The sequence below is a fragment of the Podarcis liolepis genome (assembly GCF_965112155.1).
Source record: "Podarcis liolepis genome assembly, chromosome: 10".
In the NCBI taxonomy this organism is placed as follows: Eukaryota; Metazoa; Chordata; class Lepidosauria; order Squamata; family Lacertidae; genus Podarcis; species Podarcis liolepis.
In genome coordinates this window covers 70590188-70611848 of record NC_139562.1, presented here as the reverse complement: position 1 = coordinate 70611848, position 21661 = coordinate 70590188, and the positions used below count along the sequence as shown (strand labels likewise).

At 43.4% G+C, this 21661-nt stretch overlaps 1 protein-coding gene across 4 annotated transcripts in view; it reads right to left on the bottom strand.

Moving 5' to 3' along the window:
* The window catches only part of CD36 (CD36 molecule (CD36 blood group)), a 69272-nt gene extending 48220 nt beyond the window's left edge, over window positions 1-21052 (bottom strand). The window contains exons 1-2 of one of the 4 annotated variants that reach the window (XM_083464079.1): window positions 10821-10938; window positions 121-247 (exon numbers count right to left, since the gene is read on the bottom strand). The gene's annotated coding sequence lies outside the window, so the exon portion shown is untranslated. Of the gene's footprint in view, window positions 1-120; window positions 276-330; window positions 551-10820; window positions 10941-20909 lie in introns of those variants that run through there. The other 3 variants (XM_083464080.1, XM_083464081.1, XM_083464083.1) reach the window with 3 other exon arrangements.
* Window positions 21053-21661: the final 609 nt, after the last annotated feature.

Here is a 21661-nt window from a genome sequence, read left to right as displayed (position 1 = left end):
GAGGTGATCCTTTAGGCAACTGGGTCCCAAGCCAACTCTCTGTTTACAGAGAGAACATTACCACTGTCTCAAGTAAACACTCTCCCTTCCCCTCCTTACAGTGTCCTCTTAAGAACCCACCAGCAAGATTGTCTTTAGTCCTCTTCCTTTTCTCCACTAACTTCACACTGGAGGAGAACTGTGGAGCTGCTGCTTCCTTCAAGGAGGCTGATTCAGTTTTGCCTGGAGACTCTGGTCCACAACAGCACTGAGAGACAAGGAAAGAGAAGACACACCTGCTCAGACCAGATGAGCAGGCTGAAGCAGCACACTTGCTAGCCACTCACCTACCTGCTGAACAGCTGCCAAAGGAAGAGATTTCTGCCTAGCGTGATAAGATCTGATGGGAGCAAATGATGCATCATAAGAGGAAATGGAAGGAAGGAAGGCACAGTAACTCAGAGAAATGTCTTGACAGAGACACTGTACGATCCTCTCTCAGCCTGGCTAGTGCACAATCTGCTCTCTTCTGCCCTTTTTTAAGCATTCAGTTAAAATGCAACTGAAGATGAGACTGTTTGGGAAAAGGGGGTGTCGTTATTCAACTTCACTTTTTAAAATTATATGGGGGGGGGAGAGAAATGAGATGAAAGCATAATGAACTGACTGCTCCAGACCTTAAGGTCTTGTAGCCTGCTTGCGGTGTGACAAGCACACGCTCCCTGTAATTACATCCCTGTTCCCAAACAGACACACCCTCTCAGTGGTTATAGCCACACTTTTGCAACGGCATCGCAGTGGGGAGAAGCAAGCATGCCAGCAAAGCAAAGCTGGCTCAGGCTGTGACAGCAAAAGAGACTTTTAAAGAAAGCAAAGTCACAAGATCCCTTGGTTCTAGAGGGAGTTTCCTCTTTTTTTAAAAAAGGAAAAGGGACATAAAGCTTTTCTCTCTAGTTAGGGTTTTGTGTATGATACACCATCACCCCACTCAACCTTATTTCATACATGCTATCACAGCTGCCTAAATCTGCACAGTCGCCCTTCTGAAATTCTCTGTTTCCAATTTTAAACACACCAATTTTGCTTCCGCAAATAAGGGTGCCAAACTGGAAACAGCTGGGGTAGGTTGAAAGACAACAACACCCTAGCTCAAGAGACCTCTTAGGAACCCAAAGAACATGGATTTACAGTGGTGCAGCCAGCTCAGGGACTTATCAGGCCGTCATGTCTAAAGCCATAACAAACATGCTCAACAATTACTCAGATCATGAGAACACAAGAGCTCTGCTTGGTCAGAGCAAAGGCAGTTCAGCACCCTGTTTCCTACATTGGACAAAGAACAGCTAAACCCAGGATACCAAATAAACACCATTATATTTCTATCATGGTTGCACACACAATGTCTGAAAGTCAGTGTTGCAAAGTTAATACGACTGCTTGGCAATATTGTCATTTTTTAACATTAACGCTATGCTATGCTGCATTTAACAGACTGACACCTTTTCCCCTACAAACTTGCCTAAATCTGGAGAACAGAATTTAAACTTGGGGGAAATGAGAAACTGGGAAACATCAAAATTGACACATTTCCCCATCCCTAGTGATTACCCAGTATGGACACACAAATTGTGTGACTCACCAATCTGAAGGCAGCCCACCAGTCATGTGCTTTATGACCAGCCAGGGCTTGTAAGCTGTATCTCACATTGTGATTATATCACAAACAACTGGCAGGTCATTAAATGTTGATGCTTCACAAGGTCCAGATGGGTGCATAAGTGGCAGAAAGATATTTCCAGATTTGTTTGGCAGGGCAAGAAGCCTCGAATAAAATTTAAGATATTAACTGATGCTAAAGAAAGAGGTGGATTTGCCCTGCCAGACCTAAAACTCTATTATAAATCAGCTGCTTTTTGTGGGCTGAGAGAATGGCTGCTACTTGAAAACACTGATGTGTTGGACCTAGAAGGTTTTAATAATGTATTTGGTTGGCATGCATATTTGTGGTACGATAAGGTAAAAGCACATAAAGCATTCAAAAATCATATTGTCAGAAAAGCATTGTTTAATGTATGGATAAGATATAAAGATTTGTTAGAAAAGAAAACCCCAAGATGGTTGTCACCAATGGAAGTGAAGGCACAGAAAAAACTCAATATGGAGGCCAAATGGCCAAAATATTGGGAAATTCTGGAACAAGAGGGAGACAGACTAAAATTGCAGAGCTTTGAAAAATTGAAAAATAAAGTGCGAGATTGGCTCCATTATTATCAAATAATGGAGGCATATAATTTGGACAAAAAAGTTGGTTTCCAGGTGGAAAAATCAAAATTGGAAACAGAATTGTTAGATTCCAAAATTAAGAATTTGTCAAAAATGTATAACTTGCTGTTGAAATGGAACACTCAGGATGAAATGGTGAAATCAGCTATGATTAAATGGGCACAAGATGTTGGACATAATATAATGATGGTTGACTGGGAACAGTTATGGACCACAGGTATGAAATTTACGGCATGTAATGCCTTAAGAGAAAACTTAATGAAAATGATTTATAGGTGGTACATGACACCAGTCAAGCTTGCAAAAAATTACCATTTGCCTGACAATAAATGTTGGAAATGTAATGAGACTGAAGGCACATTCTTTCACCTTTGGTGGACGTGCCCAACGATTAAGACATTCTGGGAGATGATTTATAATGAAATGAAAAAGGTATTTAAATATACCTTCTTGAAGAAACCAGAGGCCTTTCTCCTGGGCATGGTCGGCCAAATGGTGCCAAAGAAGGATAGAACCTTTTTTATGTACGCAACAACAGCAGCAAGAATACTCATCGTGAAGTATTGGAAGACACAAGATTTGCTCACCCGGGAAGAATGGCAGATGAAGTTGATGGACTACATGGAACTGGCGGAAATGACTGGCAGAATCCGAGACCAGGGAGAGGAGTTGGTGGAAGAAGACTGGAAAAAGTTTAAAGACTATCTACAGAAATATTGTAAAATTAATGAATGTTAGAAAAATGTTGAAATGAAGTTATATGGCTTTAGTAGAAATATTATAAGGAATTAAGTACAGATAGGTTAATAGAGTATTAAAGGGGGGGGAAATAAGGTTAGAATGAGTTAAGATAATTATAGGATAGAAAACAGAGGAAGATGGAAAGGAATTGCTGAAATAATTAACAGAAGTGGAATACAAAAAGGGAGGTGTGAGGAGGGCGTGGAAATAAGTGAATGAAAGATGGGATAATGAAATTGGTTGATTTATTTTATTGTTTTAGTCTTGTTTTGTTAATTTGATGTGTTGTATTGTATTGTTTTTCTTTTTCTTTTTTTTTAGTGATTTTGGAAAAATAATAAATATTATTAAAAAAAAACACACAGATGGGTGCATAATGAAGACTCCACAGACTGTAGGGCTATGGGGTTTGAGGGCTATCAACCAGGAAATGGCAACTACTAAAAAAATATCCACTTCCATAGGAGCCAACTCCTAGGGGCTGAGGTCCCTTCACCCTCCAATAAAATATTTGGGAGGGCAGCCCCAAGTTGATGGGCACTGCCATCCAAATGGCATGCATGCGTCATGACTTGTGATGGATTATGTTGCTCCCCCCCAAATATTTTACTCAAGTTGGCACCCCTGTCCACTTCTGTAGTTCAGGGGAGAGGAACAATTTCCTAGCCCTGTGGTATCTCTGCTGTGTTGTCTGTTTTTATATTGTTCTAATCACCCACCTCTATTTTTTTTTCTATTTAAGGAAGTTGCCTCTTTCTGCAAACATCAGAAAAGCAATGAACTGTCAGAAAACTGTGAGAAGACCTGTTACCCCCTTCCCTTTGAGATATGAAGCAAACAGGACAATGAATTCATTTCAAACAGGATAAAGGGAGCATATAAAGGTCAGCACTAGTTTCCAGAAACAGCTGGCAGGCAAGAAAGGGGTCTACTTGCAGTTACACCTCTAGAGTGCTCACCCCAAGAAAGCTGACCTAACCTTATCACCTTTAAAAACCTTGTGTCTCGTGATTTTATACAATTGGTATGCTTTTACAATTTACTTCTGCTTTGTTTTTATGCTATTTTAACATTTGTTACTTCAACTGCCTGGATTTATTAGCTACTTTAAAGGCATCTCTGCTGAAAGGCAGGATAAAACTTAAACTTTGCTTAAAATGGAATGAACTTAATTCAGTGGTATAGGGACAACCGACCTGTGGGATGTATCTGACCCCCTAAAAAAAATAGGCAAAGGCCATCAAGGCTCCCCCAAGCTTGTCACTTAAAAATAGTTTTATTCTGAAAAAGATGAATATTTCTGGAGATCCCTCATAGTGATACCAAAAGTGTTTTGCAGGGCCCCCAAACTGTCTCTTACAAAACAAAACAATGAGCAATAAAATGGCTTAAAATACTGTTGAATAGCCGATAAGATCTTCTGGAAGGCAGCTTTGAGAACAGCAGTTCTTGCCATGCCTGTTTCTATTCCCTGGCCACACCAACATATCGTGGGGTGTATGGGGTGTTAGGGAAAGAGTAGTACCTCTGGCAGGGGACGCGTTCTGCACCCCGGATTCAGCTCTCACCTGTGGTTCTGAGAAGCTGTCAGCAGGCCACACCCCGGGAAGTGGCTTCTACTGGCCAGCTAAACCAGGTGAGGGTAGCTGATGGGTCTAAAACCCAGGGTGACTTCCCCCTGCATGCAAATAAAGGCTCTGGTGGATTGAGCGGAGGAGACCAATAGTGGGTCCAACAGTCAAGAAGGTGGTTTCTGAATGTGCTGTAGAAGAAATTGAGGGGCAGATGGGGCTTGTCCGCCTGAGAAGGCAGCCCAGGGACATCTTCAGGAGAAGAAAGGACTGAGGAGTAAACCCTACACAAATCCAAAGTGGAGTGCCTAAGATGGTTGAGTGGCGCCTTACACGCTTCCTTCTGGCAACTCCTGCAGCCAAGCTGGGCCAAACATCTTGCTCTGCTTTCCTTTGGACCACATCAGTGAGGCTGAGGGGGGTGGGGTATCGTGTGGGCAGCCCAGGACCTCCATGCCCAGCCTTGCGCCCCAAGGAGGTCACCTTGGTGCTGCTATCACTCCATTCACCTCAAGACAGACAAATGCCAACCACTTATGATGTTGCAGCCCTTAGTCCCCCAAACGTGCTAGCTACCCGTGCTTTGATAAAGTAATAAAATAATGGTCATCAGTACAGAAATTTGATCACTTCATCTTGTGCTTTTATCTTGTATTTTTATGCTGTGAACAGCCCTGAGATTTATGGGTGTACAAATTTAATAAATAAATATAAATCAATAAAAATTTAAAGGCATCTAATTTGCACTTTTCAAAACAAGATGCAAACCGAAAGGAAGCCTTTTAAAATTCACACAGCTCTGAATTTTGCAATGTAGCTCTTCAGCCAAACAATGCATAAAAAATGTGCATACTGAGATAATAATAATAATAATAATAATAATAATAATAATAATAATAATAAATTTTATTTATATCCCACCCTCCCCAGCCGAAGCCAGGCTCAGGGCGGCTAACAACAATAAAATAATACAACATTCTAAAATCATTTCATTATAAAATTAATTCAAATCAAATTGATGGCAACCACTGGGCTAGAGTTCTGTGAAGATTGCCAAAGGTGGGAGTCAGGCTGTGCCCTGGCCAAAGGCCTGGTGGAACAGCTTTGTCTCGCAGGGCCTGCGGAAAGATGTCAAGTCCCGCAGGGCCCTAGTCTCTTGTGACAAAGCGTTCCATAAGATCGGAGCCACAGCCGAAAAAGCCCTGGCTCTAGTTGAGGCCAGCCTAACTTCTCTGTGGCCTGGGACCTTCGAGATGTTTTTGTTTGAATCCTGATCCTGTACTCCACCGGGAGCCAGTGCAGCTGGTATAGTACCGGATGAATGTGATCTCGCAGCGAAGACCTCGTAAGGAGTCTCGCTGCAGCATTCTGCACTCGCTGGAGTTTTTGGTCAGTCTCAAGGGCAGCCCCACGTAGAGCGAGTTACAATAATCAAGTCTGGAGGTGACCGTCGCATGGATCACAGTGGCTAGGTCAGGGCGAGAGAGGTAAGGAGCCAACTGCTTAGCTTGGCGGAGATGAAAAAATGCCACCTTTGTTATAGCTGCAATCTGCGCCTCCATGGATAGGGAGGTGTCGAAGATTACACCCAAACTCTTAACGGACGGTGCTGGCACTAATTGCACCCCCGCAAGAGATGGGAGTTGCCCCCTCAATCCCATATCGTCCCGTCCCAGCCAGAGGACCTCTGTCTTCGAAGGATTTAACTTCAACCGGCTCGCACGTAACCATCCAGCCACAGCTTCCAAGCATCTGATCAGTGTGTCTGGGGCTGAGTCAGGATAGCCATCCATCAACAGATAGAGTTCGGTGTCATCAGCATACTGGTGGCAGCCCAGCCCAAAACTCCCGACAAGCTGGGCGACGGGGCGCATAAAGATGTTAAAAAGCATCGGGGAGAGAATCGCACCCTGAGGCACTCCACACACCAAGGAGTGGCGCGATGACAATTCCCCCCCAAGCGCCACCCTCTGTCCCCGACCAGAGAGAAACGAGCGCAGCCATTGAAGGACTGTGCCCTGGATCCCCACGTCGGCAAGGCGGTGGACCAGGAGTTCGTGATCGACCATGTCAAAGGCTGCTGACAGGTCTAGAAGAGTCAGCAGCCCCGACCCGCCTCGATCCAGCTCCCTGCGGCGATCATCTGTTAGGGCGACCAGGGCCGTCTCGGTCCCATGACCAGTGCGGAATCCGGACTGGAATGGATCCAGAGCCGATGATTCATCCAGAAACCCACCAAGCTGTTCAGCAACCACTCTCTCAATCACCTTACCCAGGAACAGAAGATTTGGAATCGGGCGGTAATTGGGTAGATCTAAGTGATCTAATGATGTTTTCTTTAAGAGCGGGCGCACCACTGCCTCCTTCAGTTCCCCTGGGAATGTCCTGGTGCTAAGGGACAAATTGATGATATCCCCTGGGGGGCCCGCACCTTGTCTGGACACGCTCTAATCAGCCAAGACGGGCACGGGTCAAGAGGACAGGTGGTGGGCTTTCCAGCTCGGACGAGTCTGTTTACATCAGCTGGGGATATCTGGTCAAAGTGGTCCAATACTGGACCCGAGGTACAGTGTGCATAGCCATGTACATATTAGTGAAAACATACATGCAACACTGCACAAAATTGGGGAGCATAGCTTTGCAAAAATTGTATGCATTAGGCATACAAATATTAGGAGAAACTCACACTGAAATAATGAAATTTCATGAAAACTTTTTTAAAAATCAATTTGCAAGCTGATGTAGAAATGTGGAAAACTAGAAAAATGAGAAACTGACCTATTTGCCCATCCCCAGTCAAGAGCAGGCAGGGTAGGCTTCTAGCCCTCCCATATCAAGTGCTAATAGAGCCAGGATTTTTAAAAATAAAAATAATCTGTTCTATGGGAAAACGTTCTGAATATGCAAGACACGTTTCTACATGCAACCTATTCCTGTTGAATCCAAGTTGCCACAGAATAGCCCAAAGTGAAAACAAACAAGGCCATTCCCACTAAGTTCCCACCAGCAGATATGGGATTTTAGGCAACGTTCAGACCACATTCCCTTAATAGTCTGGAGAACCTGTATTTCTTACAGACACCGCTTTGACACACTTGAGTGGCTACTAGGGATGGTGGATAAAGTCAATTCGGGTTTTATTTAAAGGCAAACCTACCTAATGTGCACATTCCAAAACAATAGGCAAACTGAATCCCTTTAAATTTACCCTTCTCCAAGGCAGTTCTCCAGACATGCACACAAAAATACATCATGTTTTGCAAAAATACGAAGATTAGAGCAAAGTTGCATACAGGAGGAAAACTGCTCTAAAATGCCGGTGAATCTTCCAGAGAACTTTTAAAAAATAAACTGATGTGGAAATGTAAAAAAGCTGTATTTGAGACTGGAAAGGTAAGAAAACAAAAGAAAGCAAACTAGCAGATTTGCCCATTCCTGCTGGATACAGGAGCAAGTTAAACAGGGCAAGTACTATGTCTTCAGCAAGAAGGAACAGCTGTTTACCTGTGTTGGCATAAGGAAGAACTTTTTTACCCAAGCTGATTTCTTTAACATAGACCATAATGACAGATATGTTATCAACCACAGCTATTCAACACATGTGTTTTTATTGGGGGTATTGAACAGCCTTTGAACTTTGGCTGGAGCCATGTGCCATTGCATGGCAAGAATTGGTACCTGAAGCTCCTTTTCTCCCCATCCAGATTTCATTCCATATTCTGTCCATTAGACCATATAAAGTTATGTTACTTTAAATTGTGAGTTGCTTTGAGCACAGACAAGCAGCATGCATGAAACAGGCAAAGAAAGAAAAAATGCTTTGACTAGGTCTCTAAGAGCAGAGGCCCATCTAGTCCAGAATCCTGTTCTAACAGAGGCCAGCAGAGGCCAACGGAAAGCTCAACAGCCCTCCTCCTACTTGTGGACCACAGCAACGGGTATTCAGAGACACAGGACCTCTGACAGTGGAGGGAGGACATAGCCAATGTGACTAGCCTTATCCCTCATGAATGGTCTTACATTTTGCTTCCCTGAAAATGCTTCCACAGCTAAAACAATTTGTAGTAACCTAAAGTAATCATTAGGGATGCGGGTGGCGCTGTGGTCTAAACCACAGAGCCTAGGGCTTGCCGATCAGAAGGTCGGCGGTTCGAATCCCCGTGATGGGGTGAGCTCCCATTGCTCGGTCCCTGCTCCTGCCAACCTAGCAGTTCGAAAGCACATCAAAGTGCAAGTAGATAAATAGGTACCACTCCGGCGGGAAGGTAAACGGCATTTCCGTGTACTGCCCTGGTTCGCCAGAAGCGGCTTAGTCATGCTGGCCACATGACCCGGAAGCTGTACGCCGGCTCCCTCGGCCAATAAAGCGAGGTGAGCGCTGCAACCCCGCAGTCGTCCACGACTGGACCTAATGGTCAGGGGTCCCTTTACCTTAAAGAGATCAGAAAGAGAAACCCATTCAGCAGTCCCTCGGTTGACAGTATGCCCACACTGCAAGGCCCTTTTCACTTTGTCAGAATTTGGAGCTCATTGGGGAAGCGGAAACACTGTGGATATTTTCTTGAAGTGGCAATGAACGATAATCGGAGGACAGGCCAAGATTTCGCAAGAGGTCATTGAGACATGTTGACTTGGCTCTTCTTAATCATCAAATTCCAAGCATGTGACAGAAAGCAACACAGAGGCATTATTGCTTGTTATTAAAAGCTCAGAAGAGAAAGGAACAGATTCAATGAGGTCTGCAGAAAATCAAGCTGCATTTTTTATCAGGCGCCTGAAGACTTATAAGAAAAACATTCAGATAAGTGCTGGGGCGATAAGGCCTCTTCACAACATTCATCTTTAAGAAATCATGGAGCGATAGGTCCAAGTATCCAAGTAAAGTTACTGGTAATGAATGCATAGTTAATCTACAAATTTTCATGCACTTGCACCATCCTCAAGATAAGGAGGGAGACCACCAACTCTCTGCTCTTCCTGGTCACCTGGAGGAAATTCTTAACTGCCTATTTTTTTATGGGTTAAAGTAATGCCAATCTAAATATGCTCATTTTCCTTGCAATCCAGCCACCACACAACTGGCTGAAGTGATTTGGGTACAATATATGCTGCCCTCACTGCAGGATTTCCCATCTTTTGGATTGTTTCGTACATCACATGGACATGGCAAAACCTTTGTTAGCCAACAAGCCTCTGCTTGTCGGAAACTCCCCGTTTTCTGCCTCATGCACCCATGTAGTGCACGTACATACAGAAGAGGCTTTTTGGTGTGCTTGCAACATCGTTTTACCGCCCACATTTTACAGGCACCCTTAAGCAAACAAACCTAGGCTGTAAAACAGCCCTCAAATATGGAGAAGAGCACACTTACCATTATACAAGTGTCAAAACATGTATGATGTGCATAGATAATTTCTGAAGAAAACAAGATGGAAAGAGTGAGCTGGATCTTGTTTCCATTTGGACACATGAGCAAGTGGGGAAAGCCAGAAGCATTTTCTTACCCCTTTCATGTCCTCTGGCATAGTCATAAGTTCAGAAATTTGCAAAATGAAAACCGGATGGAGAGGAAAGGGTAGAAGCAGAAAGCCAATGCTTCCTGAACTAGAAAATGTGCTAAGTGGGACAATAACATTGAGGAACACGTTGTCCCCACCCCTAACATTTTTGGTCTAGCAAAATTTGATCTCATGAAATAATACTACATCAGACGAAGCGAGAAGGCAAGAGAGAGATTCTATCAGGGGGAAAATACAGCCCAGAAACTATTTAGTCTTTCGTTAAACAGCTAAACCAAAAACCAAAAGAAAACCACCAAATGCCAAAGCTCTAGTAAGCAGCAGCTAATGAAACAGAGCACTTATTCCCTAAATGTTTACTTAATAAACTGGGCTGGAAAAAGCTTCTGGATCTAATGTGCAGAAAGAAGATGCACACAATTTATCACCTGGGAAACCCAACCAAATGGGTGGGGTATAAATATATAATTATTATTATTATTTGTTCAAAACATCAAACCGTCTTAGGCAAGTGGACAGGTCACTACACCTCACCCCTCTTCTGCAGATGCTTAGTACACAAATGCAGAGCTCAGGAAATCATATCACCTCCAGCAGATCTTACATATTTCTCCCAGAAATAGGCACCCTCCAGCCCAAGGGAATACTTCATTCAGCAATAAAGTTCAAAGCCTTCATTGCTCACACAATATACATGAATATCTACTACAAAACAAGACTGTCTCACCAACTCTCCAGCCCTCGCTGAGAGATCGATCAAATCTCCAAACAGGTTAATGGTCTGGTCAGAACATGTGAACAGGGTCTTAGGTCCCCTCTTGCTTGGTCCTTTCTCTTTCCCCCCTCATGCACCGCATTGGTGATATAACCCCTTCAGGTCTATTTGTTGACCAATGAAATTGCTAGGAATGTGACACATGACATGCAGTTCTGGTTCAGACAGATAATGCCAGGCATATCAGCTAACAGAAATCATCCTTGCTCATCTGGAAGTTCCTTCACTCTTAGGTAATAATCAGGTTCAGCAGAAGTCCTCTATTTCAGATAATTTCAGGCAGTTATGCAAACATTTATATAAGTTTGGCAGAACCTGTTACCTAACTAAAGTATTTATGGATTTATGGACCCAAATGAAGAAAACATGATAGGTATGCATCCATCACAAACTAAAAGTGACAGCTGACCCCCTTTCACCATAAGTCGTGCCCCATTTTAGGATTCCTCTCCCCTCTTATGACACCCCCAAAAAGATTCCCTTGAATGGTATGGCTTTGGAGGGGTTTTGCCCCCAACGTGGGTTTGGAGGTGAGCTTTTACCCTCCATTCAACTGTCATTTCAACCCTGCTCAATAGGTATAGGCTTTGAGACCCCAGATTATTTGCATTTCTAATTAAAACTAACCATTGCATTTCAGCCCATTTAATAACTTATGTTAAATCCCAATGTGGATTAATCCAAAAGCATCTATTCAATTAGAGTCATTTAATAAGCATGTGAGTGGATGGCGGAGAAGCTATGACTCCCTATAAGTGTAGGAAACATTCCACATAAATGGAAACTTTTTTTTTTTTTTTTAGGAATCCAAATTGAAATTTATTAGAAACAGGAATGGGGTGCATGGGAGGCTTCTTATGACATGCACTATCACACACACACACTCCTTTGTCATGGAGAGGCTGGATGAAGTGATGAGAGGCACCAGCTGGGGAATCCCAAAGGGAATGCCCAGGGGGGAGAGGCTCAGAGCCAAGGGATTGGTGGTGGGATGACAATGAATGGTCAGAGGGAGAAGAGGGAGCAGACTAGGAGGAGGAGGTGTCAGAAGCTGAAGAGGTAACAGGGTTTAGTGAGCAGGAAGACACTGCGGCAGAGAGCAGTCCGGAATCAGGAGCCGGAGAGGAGGGGGCAAAGAGGCAAAGATGAGGCAGGTTGCTGAAGAAGCCAGGGGGTCTCCTCCTGCTGCTGTGACAAGCTCCCCTCCCCACTAGTCTCCTAGAACACACAGAAAAATGATGGCGGTGAAGCAAAGAGTCAAGCAAAGGAGCTTTAGGCTGCTGGGGAAGGAAGCAGGGAAGGAGCCTTAGGGAGCACTGGGAAGGCAGGAACCTTCTCTCCTTGCAGCTGCCTCATTGGAAAGAGTTGCTGGGATCACTAGGCCTGCACGGTTTTGGTTAACTTCATTGACACTGTGTTTTTCTTTGATTAATCTACCATTGACTCCAGCTCCTGACATTTGCAGACCTTAAAACTCCTAAAGCAATAGCACAAATGTTTAAAGAAATATATTAGACACATACACAAGTTTAGAAACAAAAAAAAGCACCTGTTTACCAGGCCTATGGAACAGAAAATACTAGAGCTGTGCCCCTTTCCCGATCCAATGAGAGACACAGATCACCACAACCTAACCTGGGGAACACCTGAGCTGAATTTTATTGGGAGCAGAGCTAATTAGGCTTATTAAAACCCTGCACCTCTTCCTGACATCCTAACCATGGAAAGCAGGAGGGTGCTGTTTTGCAAACTGTGAGGTTAATTGAAGTCACTTCTTACAGCGGTTTCACTTCCTGTTTTCTTTCTCCAGCTTGAGATCCTCTTTAGAAATGAGTTTCCAGTAAAAAATTTCTTTTTGGGTCTACAATTGCTACTCACAGTGATCTTTGGAGGCAGCTACTCCTCTTATTTTTCTAGTTTGCATGCCCTCTCACTTACAGTGTTACCCATCACCACCAATACATCCCCCTCTATCCTTTATTTTATAGAGTTAGCATCCTTGGATACTGAAGTATCTCCATTCTGACAGGTTTCTGTTTTACCACAGAGCCACCATGAAGAAGACCTCACTTCATGTTCCCACCATGCAAGGTCTGCAAGCAAGGCCTCTGCAGCTGATCATAGGGCTCAGATTGGGGGCAAATTCTCCACCAACCATCCAAAACATTATTGGCTATTACAGAAGTTATATAACTCCCCCAAAGGGCTGTAGTGAATTAGTTTTAAAACACCTAACAATGTAATGGGCTACATCCAAATATGGCTGTGACCCAACAAGTTGTTGCTATACAGTGGTACCTCTGGTTAAGAAGTTAATTCGTTCTGAAAGTCTGTTCTTAACCTGAAACTGTTCTTAACCTGAGGTACCACTTTAGCTAATGGGGCCTCTTGCTGCTGCCGCACGGTTTCTGTTCTCATCCTGAAGCAAAGTTCTTAACCAGAGGTACTATTTCTGGGTTAGCGGAGTCTAACCTGAAGCGTCTGTAACCCGAGGTACCACTGTATAAGATTTAAACTGCAGGCTTCCTTATAAAAAATAATTTGGGACAATTTTCCCATGACATATTCTGCCCTCTGGAACATATGATAACATAAAACAATAGACCCAGGTGTTTGAAAGCTGACAGATATGGTTCCTGGTAACCCTGAAATGGGAAGAAGGTCAGAATATTAAGTCCATTAAATAGAAGGGAACTGCTGTCTTATAAACTTTTGCAGGGACAAAACAAAGCACTGGGGTGGAATCCTAACAGTTCCTAAAGTACACAACGTCATATCCAATAAGCAATCTGTATTAAACCATAATGGGTCTCGAAATGCTATTGCAAACGTGCACCCCAATGGCCTTTTCAACAGAAAAATGCAGGATGCATGCAGAATGGGCAACAATACACCCCTCTCATAGTTTTTACTGTTTTTACATTCCATTTTAATACAAAAACATTGGAAAAGGAAATGTGAACAATATGTTTCACTGGCCCTAAGTCAGCCTTCTGAAAGAGAGAGATTAAACTGATTTTTGAAGCAGGTATAACTGTCTCCCTTGCAGCATTTATGTGCCATAGTCATGCTGGATGGAACTGATGGAAATTTTGGTCTCCAGTACATCTGAGGGGCTCCAACAACCTACAATGGCTTCTGAACACAAAGAAAGCTGCTCATCACCAGGTGCTTGGTGCCAGGAAGTTCCCTGCATCTGCATCAAGTTCAGAATGGCACAACAGGATACCTCCCTTAAACAAATCAGTATGAAGTAGGCAGGAGTAGATCTTCCCAGAAAAGCTGTCAGCAGAGGGAGAATTAACCTGCCACTAAATTCTAATTTCAGTGTATTTTAAATGTAGACTCTTCGAATATTGTGTGTGTGTGTGTGTGTGTGTGTGTGTGTGTATCTCATATCATTTCAATTGTTACCTTCTTACCAAAGTATAAGATCCATCACTAAAATTTTGGTTCAATGTGGTGGCCACACCTAGTCGCCTGTGGAGTGTTGTTAAAAGGTTTCACCACACACCCTTCGATATAGGGAATAAACAGATGGGAGAAATTCCAAAATGCATGATGCACATTGACTTCCATCTTCCTCTCTTGCTGAGTACACAAAGCTGAAGTAGAAGAACAAACAGAACACAGCTGTGCCTAACCACACTTCTAGTTGGTTGGGTATGTAGCCTGCACCTGCACACAAGCGGAACCCAACTGCTGAGAAAACCTGACATGTGGCAGGGGCCCAACACAGGAGAAGACTCATCTCCTTGGACTCCCCACCACCAACCAAGGCTGAACACCACCTGAGACCAGCAGTACAAAACAATTTCCCCAAGCAGGGGAATCCAAGGTGGTGGCTGTGGGAGAAGCAAGACCCTCTTGGGGTGTAAATGCTGTGAACCCATCCATCATAAGCTCGGGTTGTATATATATATGTGCCATGTATCATAAAGACACCATAGTCTGCATTATACCTCATTACAAAGCAAACACGAACACAGGGTAAGCACCTAGAACTGCTAGAATCTTGCACCACTGAAGCACTGGGTTGGTTGCAACAGTATGTTATTCTCACTAATAAATGCATTTTATGCACACTTGGCTTGCACTTTTACAGAGGAAGAGCGAATGTGAAAGAATGGCTGCATTTCAGTTAGCATATTGTTTCAGAAAATGTGAATTAGGTAGGCTAGTCTTTAAAGGAGAACTGAATCGACTTCCCTGCCATCCCTAATGATACGTATCCTTGTGGCCCCAAAATGCCAATGAAGAAAATGATGGCACTCAGAACAGGGATAAGACGACAGACCAGAAATGAGTCTTGCAGTCCAGTGCAGGAGAAGTCCACCCCAAGCACAAGAGGGTGCACTGTCAGTGCCTACCTGGTCTGTTGCAGTGGCTCCAAGAGAACTGGGGGAAACCAGAAGCCTGCCCCCTCTCTCCCCAGTAGGATGGGTCCCCACTTGAGCAGCCATTATGTTCTGTGTACAGGTTTGATATTAATGCCTACACGCAGAGAGAAAGGCATTTCAGCACAAGAATTTTATAAGTTAACCTGTACACAAGTTTGGAAACCTTATCCATGCAGAAGACCATGCAGTTTAGACGCCTGAGAGAGAGTCCTCATTGGCCACAGCTGGGTAGCATTTTAAGGCTCGGTTGTTTGTTCCAATAAATCTTTAAATTATACAGAAATCGAATATGCTCATTTAGCAGGCCTTAGAATATGGTCAGGAAAAGTCCTGCAGCATCTTGGATTGCATCCAAAGGAGAGAATGGAAGCCCTAGTAGAAGAAATCTAGACTGAAAGAATGGGGGGAGGGATTTTGTTTGGTAGAGACAGAGTCCTTTTGAATTGGGAAAACAGAAAAACACGGTGAAATAAGTAAGGTTTAACCACTGCTTTTTGTGGGGGGGTCCTCAAGGGTACGCAGTACCAGCACCTCTTTTTCTAGAAGAAAAGCACTGTGTTTAACATTTGAGCCATGTGCCTGCTGTCAGTCACAGATCTCCCATCAAAGGACTTCATCCACAGCCACTTTTGCTAGCTAGCGGTAGATGCAACCTTACTGTATGCTTGTGAAACGTGGACCACTTATAAACACCATCTCCAACTCCGTGAAAGATTTCATCAACAGTGTCTCTGAAAAGTTTTACACATCACCTGGGAAGACAGGCAAACTAATGCCAGTATACAGGAAGAAGCAAAGATCACCAATGATTCTTCAACATCAACTTCGTTGAACTGGTCATATTGTGCAGATGCCAGATTATTGTCTTCCAAAGCAACTACTCTATTCCAAACTTAAAAATGGAAAGCGTAATGCTGATGGTCAACAAAAGAAGTTAAAGACTCTTTCAAGGCATATCTTTAAAAATGTAGTATAAACACTGACAACTGGGAAACCCTGATCTGCGAGTGCTCCAATTGGAGAACAGCCTTTACCAAAGGTGTCATGGGTTTTGAAGACACTCGAACTCAGGACGAAAGGGAAAAACGAACTAAGAGGAAGGCACGTTTGGCAAAACCTCTCCATGATCAACTCCTGCCCAGAAACCCATGTCCCCACTGTGGAAGGACGTGTGGATCCAGAATTGGCCTCCACAGTCACTTACGGACTCACTTTTAAAACCGTGTTTATGGAAGACAAATCTTATTCAGCTACGAGTGACCACCAAAGAAGAAGAGATGCATCTGAGCAGAGGTGTACCAATTTACTAGTCCCACCCCTACGTCTTCAGCCCAGAACCCCACAGAGTACAGCAGCTCCCCAGACATTTGGAACTGCGGTTCCTACTGTTGGCCATTCTGCCTGGAGCTGACAGGAGCTGAGGTCCAACAACATCCAACCAGAGAGGCTGCAGGAGTCTGGTTTCTTGAAGCCAGGAAAAGCTTTGCTGGCTTTCTGTACTTCAGGCTGCTGTTGAGTTTAAAAAGTGGGCAATTGTATTTCTGCAGATTCATGTTTATTCCAACTCAGTGGTAAACAGTGGGTTTTCCTGGGGAAAGCAGTGGGGCAAACTGAAAAACGCTCAGAACTGTACCTAAAAAGCACAGGGAAACAGAAAGTGCTGCTTTCCTCCTCTTACACCTTGTTCCCAGGCCCCTGGCTGTTTAAAAAAGCCAGAGAACTTGATTTAGCCAGTCTTGCAGATGCTGCTTAAAATTTTATTCATTTTATTTTATTAAAATTTTATACCACCCTCCATCCATAGATCTCAGCGTGAATCACACCATAAAATTACAATATAAAACGGCACTTGAAGTCATATTTAGTTTGACTCACAGCACCACTGCCTTCTGGATCCACCACGTCTTGTCATTCAGCCAGGAAACAGCAGACTGCTTTTGAAAAAAGAGTTTTGCCTTTCCATTCCCGAATGAAGGCCATTCATTCTCTCCACACACACACCCCCATGAAAAATGTGCACATTCTGCTGCAAGAGAGTGACGTCTTTCAAGGCTGCTTCTTGAGGGGGAAAGCAAAACTTGAAAACTGAAGAGGTTTTCACAGTTAGTAAGGCCACGTGTCTCTTCCACTGCACTCCCAATGCCTCTATCATTTCCCCCCCAAACCAGAAGTGAAGGCATTTGCCTGGCCCGTCATTTAACAAGGAGCTAATGTTTTGCAGCTGGCTGGAGGAGAGCTTGCCTGACTCAAACGGCATGAACTCCCACATAAGCTGGCCTCCTTCCTGCCCACAGAAACTCATTTTATTGGCACTGGAGCCTCAGAGAGCTCAAACCATACACATCATTTCCCACCTTCCCACCTTGTGAGGTGTTTTCCAAAGGTGTGGCAGAACAGCCCTGGCTCCTTTCAAGCCACTCCACTTCATAGGCGGCGCTCATCTTTCACACCCACTGGCCCTCTCAACAGAGTTCTCCCATGCACATGTTCGGTCACCTAAGCATATCAAAAGTGCTTTGCTTTTCCCTATCTTTGACCATAACATCACATCTGCTGCTCTTGCACCCAAAATATGCTAGTGTCAACCACAAGCCCACAAGCGTTGCCCAAGCATGCGGAGAAAACTCCCCAACTTACATTGCCTACAAATGCCAAGTTTCACAACGATGTTCCATCCCTCCTGACCTTGTGGGTTAATAAAGAAATGCCTTGGACATTCAGGGTTCTTACACAGGCAAACCATTTAAAGACCAGAGTTTCCCCATCCAAATAAACATGACAAGGAGGGACACCTAGGTTCACCACAGCAGTCTTAACCCTTCCCAGATCACTTCGCCTACAGTTATTATCAGAGCTTTTTTCCCCAGACAGAACTCGACAGAACTCAGTTCTGGCCCCTCAGGTGGGCGCCATTGCCATTCTAAGAGAACAAGGGAGGGGTTCAGAGTGAGTTCCAGCACCTCTTTTTCTAGAAAAATAGCACTGGATATTATGCTCCCAATCTTGCTTTGTGTTCATGGGTACAACAGCGTTCAAAGCTGAGCTATACGATTTGAGTTCAAAGGTTCTCCCCAACAGTAGAATTGCCAAATTTTGTCTAAAGTGAAATTAAGAGAATATGAACACTCCCTTCACACCATAAAAAAAAATAATCTAATGGCCTTTGATAGAGCTCTCTCCCTGAATTTGTCCAATCCCTCTGTAAGCGTCCGTGAAATCCACAAAGACCTGTACATCTGCAGAAATGGGGACAAAGCTCCAATTCCTTAGACTGGAAGTTCACTAGAGTACACTGAATGTTAACAGGAGAAGCACATGACAAGCAAGATTAAGGATGACTCAGGCTCCTAAATCAAAGCTTGAATTGCATCTTAATTCCTCTTTTTTGTTTACCATTGCAGCTTCAAAAACCTTCTGTTTTGTTCCTCTTGCTCTCCTAGTTACATCTTGCATTTTCTTATCCCTTCCTGTAACTAGTGGCCCGGTTAGGGCAAATCAGTCAGGCCTAGGGGAGAGGCACGACCAAAATAACTACTGGAAAGTCTCAGGCAGATAATCGTTAAATCATATCGACAGGCACCGTTCTCAGGAAGTCCACTGTACCAGAAGTATATTGCATAAGCCTTTTAATAAGTTTCTTGCATTTATGGAGCGGTTTTCCTCCCATCTGTGACACAGCTCATGTGCTGATCAAGAAAAGAAAAACCAGGAAAGGGTATTCAGCAAACATTTTTTCTCTCCCTTCCCACCACATGTTGTTCAAGAGACACAGCTGTTGTACATGGTATTTCTGCTTATTTGCGAGCTTAACACTCCCCTGATAACTTTGCAGATTTTGATAAAGGGACTTAGAAGCAGCCTCTAAGGGGTAAACTGTCTGCAAATGTACATATTAAAGAGTCCCAGGGCTTTTCTGTCCCTGCCCAACCTCAGTCTTCATGATGGGGGGGAGATTACATTTAGAATGTTCTCAAGCTTAATATCAATTTGCTAATGGAATAAAGAAAGAGCAGGTGAGGAGGTGTTACACCCCCATTACAACTTCTCATAGCCAAGGTCCCTTCAGCCCCCAATAAAATATCCGAGGGAGCCAGGCCTGCCCCCACCCACAATATTTTATTCAATATTTAGTATTATTCAATATTTTATTTATGCACCTCTGCAACTTCTCCAGTCTCAGCTGTTCCCTCCCCAAAGAAACTTTTCTAAAGGAAAGGAGACTGTAATGAGGGCTGTATTTCATTTTCTCCTTTTTTCCAATTCTATGTCCTGTTATTAACATTTCCGCTTTAGTTTGAGGGTGGGTGAAATTTGCATGAAACTGTGTCCTTTACTCATAAAGGGTACATTTTTAAATGACCCTTTGCCTAGCAATTTCTCCTAATGTAATCCATTTTTACAAGCCCCTTTCACATTTTCCCCTAGTACACATTTCTATTTATTACTTAGGGGTTTTTTGCACTTACTGGTATATCTTTCCAACAACCCTTTGAGGTAGGTTAGGCTGAGAGTGAGTTTCATGGCTGAGTGGGGATGTGAACCCCGTTCTCCCAGGTACTAGTCTGACACTCTAACCACTATACAACACTGCACTGTTTTCATACACACTCTGGGGTCAGGGAACTCAAAGGATTACTGCATTTCAGGTTGCTTATTGTTTCAGAAGCATGAATTTGGTAGGTTCACATTAAAAGGCAAACGGAATCAGATTTATCCCCCACATCTAGTGGCAAGTTGACCACTCTAATCCCTATACCTCATTTGATAAGCTCAAGAAAACTAACATTTAGTGATATTTAACCTTGTTACTTTATGCAGGCCTATAGACAATTATCAGTTACTTTGCGGCAGACACACAGGGTTGTAGCCACATAAATTCTACTCAAACCCGACCCACTGGAATAGACATTACTAATTTATGCCAATTAACTTAAAGAGGTCTACTTGGAACCCTTGGAATTTATCTCAGATGCACATCTAAAAATAAAAGCTTGTGAAATTGCTCTTCAGCCACTTTGTCTTTTAACTAGATAAAAAGCAAAAGTTACTCAAGACAGATTTTCCCCAGTAAAATTTGAGAACAAACAACTGCCTCTTTGATGAACTCTCCCCAAGATTTCTGACGTGTGTGTGTGTGTGTGTGTGTGTGTGTGTGTGTGTGTGAACCACCACTGTGTCCAGACAATACTATGAAATTGTATTATGGAAACAAGATGTGGGCAGGATACCCACACAAGCACAGCAAAAGCAGAACAAAACTTAGGGGAAAGTGGGGAGGGGACCCAAAACTATACTGTTCTCAAGGCAATGGCAACATCTACTAAGAAGAAAAAAGTGTCACAGAAGCCTCCTGGAAAACGTTCACCAAACAGTTTGCCAGATGTTACTGCTCAAAAATAGCATGAAGTTTTGAATAAACCACTCTTGTTAAGCTTTACTTTTAACAGAGATTTATTAAAGCATAAGCATTCATAGAGATAAATCAATTACTTTGGCCTACTTAATAATAAATCTCAAAATCATACACCAAACAACGCTTGTCTTAATATATTATTAATAGCTGTTATTTTCCTAAAATGCCATTTCCCCTCTATGTGGAGAGATGTACTTTTCCAGACCTTGCACCACAGTAAGTACCTACCTTACTTCAGGCCTAGCAGGACATGAAACACACATATCACTCTTTCAGTCACCAGACTACTACAGCTCGCCTAGTAGGGAAGATAGCTATGTCCTAAAAGTTTGTGTCTCAAGTACTTAACCTCCTCCATCTGGGTCAAATGCTAATCAAGCTTTACTCAGCTGCACTTCCAAGAAATCTACAGAAAGATCAAACTCTGCAACAACTTGAGCACATCAGCTGGCTTCTCTCTTTTTTTCTGCTTACAGAGAAATGTTTAAGGCTGCAGTCCTAATCCTGCTTACCTGGGAGTAAGCCCCACTGAATTTAATAAAAGTTTTGCCTGAGTAGAGATGGTTAGGGTTACAGCCTAAACCAGTAAAGCAGATGTGAGGAAACTTTGACAACCGCCAGCTGCTGCTGAGGTACAGCTCCTGTTAGACCTAGCAAGCATGCCCAGTGGTCTGGGATGATGGGAGGGCCCAAGTTTCCCCACACTTGCAGTAGAGCATGGTTAGCTAAATCTAGGGTGGCCAGGTCCAGACCCCCAAGTGCCATAGGAAGTAGAATTTCACCAGGCGGAGTTTTCAAATACTGGAGAAAAAGAGACCAACCCACGCTGAGTGCAACTTCCCCCTCTGTGTAACTCTTAAACCTGATTCTCTTGTGCCTGTTAGTCACTTGGTGACTTCAGTATCAAGTGATGATTTGTGAGAGAGAGAGTGAGAAAGTGAATGACTCCTCAGAAATCTAACCCCATATATGAAACTTTT